This window comes from Oncorhynchus keta, unplaced genomic scaffold, assembly GCF_023373465.1.
Source record: "Oncorhynchus keta strain PuntledgeMale-10-30-2019 unplaced genomic scaffold, Oket_V2 Un_contig_25270_pilon_pilon, whole genome shotgun sequence".
Taxonomy (NCBI): domain Eukaryota; kingdom Metazoa; phylum Chordata; class Actinopteri; order Salmoniformes; family Salmonidae; genus Oncorhynchus; species Oncorhynchus keta.
In genome coordinates this window covers 15,001-17,185 of record NW_026284355.1, presented here as the reverse complement: position 1 = coordinate 17,185, position 2,185 = coordinate 15,001, and the positions used below count along the sequence as shown (strand labels likewise).

At 51.1% G+C, this 2,185-nt stretch overlaps 1 long non-coding RNA gene across 2 annotated transcripts; it reads left to right on the top strand.

Moving 5' to 3' along the window:
- The first annotated feature begins 309 nt into the window (after positions 1-309).
- On the top strand, positions 310-1,453 carry LOC127922317 (uncharacterized). 2 transcript variants are annotated; one of them, XR_008110967.1, is made up of 4 exons: positions 310-1,035; positions 1,088-1,139; positions 1,192-1,295; positions 1,350-1,453. It is a non-coding gene; the product is annotated as an uncharacterized LOC127922317 (long non-coding RNA). The 2 variants fall into 2 exon arrangements; XR_008110966.1 differs by having other exon boundaries at positions 310-1,039; positions 1,092-1,139.
- The last annotated feature ends 732 nt before the right edge of the window (positions 1,454-2,185 follow it).

Below are 2,185 nucleotides of genomic sequence, written 5' to 3'. Positions count from 1 at the left end.
TGGATGGGGGGGCTGGTAGGGGTGACAGTGGGAGAGAAAAGGGGATTTGGGACTGAGCCTGGGTGTGTTTATATTCTACAAAATATCCTTGAGAGAGAGAGAGAGAGAGAGAGAGAGAGAGAGAGAGAGAGAGAGAGAGAGAGAGAGAGAGAGAGAGAGAGAGAGAGAGAGAGAGAGAGAGAGAGAGAGAGAGAGAGAGAGAGATGACATAGATGACATAGATGACATAGCATAGGTGGTGCACAGGTCTGGGACCAGTTGTAAGGTCTTGGTGTCTGGTATCTATCTGGGAACCCTGTGTGGGTTCTGAGGTATCTATCTGGGAACCCTGTGTGGGTTCTGAGGTATCAGAACAGGACCAGAGAGAAACGCTGCTCAGGATCAGCTGTGATGTCTGATACTGTCTAACTGTCCTCCAAACTCACTGAGAGGATTACACAGAGATCAATTAGCTACTGCTCTCTCTCTCTGTGTGTGTGTGTGTGTGTGTGTGTGTGTGTGTGTGTGTGTGTGTGTGTGTGTGTGTGTGTGTGTGTGTGTGTGTGTGTGTGTGTGTGTGTGTGTGTGTGTGTGTGTGTGTGTGGTATATCAATTAGTGATTTAAAGGAGGCGAGGTACGATGGGGGAGGGAAGAGATAGACACCAAAGAGCACAGATCTACTTTCCGCCTGGCAGAGAGTGTGTGTGTGTGTGTGTGTGTGCGTGCGTGCGTGCGTGTCCCGACAGGATAGATCAGATCTCCTCCACTGATCTGACCCTGTTGTACAGAGAGAGGTCAGGACAGACCGCCTACTATCTCTCCAATGACAGTGGATTCCCAAGTTAAACCGTGGCATCACCTCACTGTGGTTCTGTCTGCCTAATGCCAGAGTCATAGAGGTATGTAGAGGGAGGGATGTGGTTCTGTCTGCCTAATGCCAGAGCCATAGAGGTATGTAGAGGGAGGGATGTGGTTCTGTCTGCCTAATGCCAGAGTCATAGAGGTATGTAGAGGGAGGGATGTGGTTCTGTCTGCCTAATGCCAGAGTCATAGAGGTATGTAGAGGGAGGGATGTGGTTCTGTCTGCCTAATGCCAGAGCCATAGAGGTAGGTAGAGGGAGGGATGTGGTTCTGTCTGCCTAATGCCAGAGTCATAGAGGTATGTAGAGGGAGGGATGTGGTTCTGTCTGCCTAATGCCAGAGCCATAGAGGTATGTAGAGGGAGGGATGTGGTTCTGTCTGCCTAATGCCAGAGTCATAGAGGTATGTAGAGGGAGGGATGTGGTTCTGTCTGCCTAATGCCAGAGTCATAGAGGTATGTAGAGGGATCACTGTGGTTCTGGCTCTGCTTAATGCCAGAGTCATAGAGGTATGTAGAGGGAGGGATGTGGTTCTGTCTGCCTAATGCCAGAGTCATAGAGGTATGTAGAGGGAGGGATGTGGTTCTGTCTGCCTAATGCCAGAGCCATAGAGGTATGTAGAGGGGAGGGATGTGGTTCTGTCTGCCTAATGCCAGAGTCATAGAGGTATGTAGAGGGAGGGATGTGGTTCTGTCTGCCTAATGCCAGAGCCATAGAGGTATGTAGAGGAGGGATGTGGTTCTGTCTGCCTAATGCCAGAGTCATAGAGGTATGTAGAGGGAGGGATGTGGTTCTGTCTGCCTAATGCCAGAGTCATAGAGGTAGGTAGAGGAGGGATCACTGTGGCTCTGCCTGATGCCTTTAGACCAGTGTTTCTGGATACTAGTCCTGGGGATCCTAGTCCTGGGGATACTAGAGGATACTAGTCCTGGGGATACTAGAGGATACTAGTCCTGGGGACCCTAGTCCTGGGGATACTAGAGGATACTAGTCCTGGGGATACTAGAGGATACTAGTCCTGGGGACCCTAGTCCTGGGGATCCTAGTCCTGGAGATACTAGTCCTGTGGACCCTAGTCCTGGGGATCCTAGTCCTGGGGATACTAGTCCTGGGGATACTAGTCCTGGGGATCCTAGTCCTGGGGATACTAGTCCTGGGGATACTAGTCCTGGGGATCCTAGTCCTGGGGATACTAGTCCTGGGGATACTAGTCCTGGGGATACTAGTCCTGGGGATACTAGTCCTGGGGATCCTAGTCCTGGGGATACTAGTCCTGGGGATACTAGTCCTGGGGATCCTAGTCCTGGGGATCCTGGGGATACTAGTCCTGGAGATACTAGTCCTG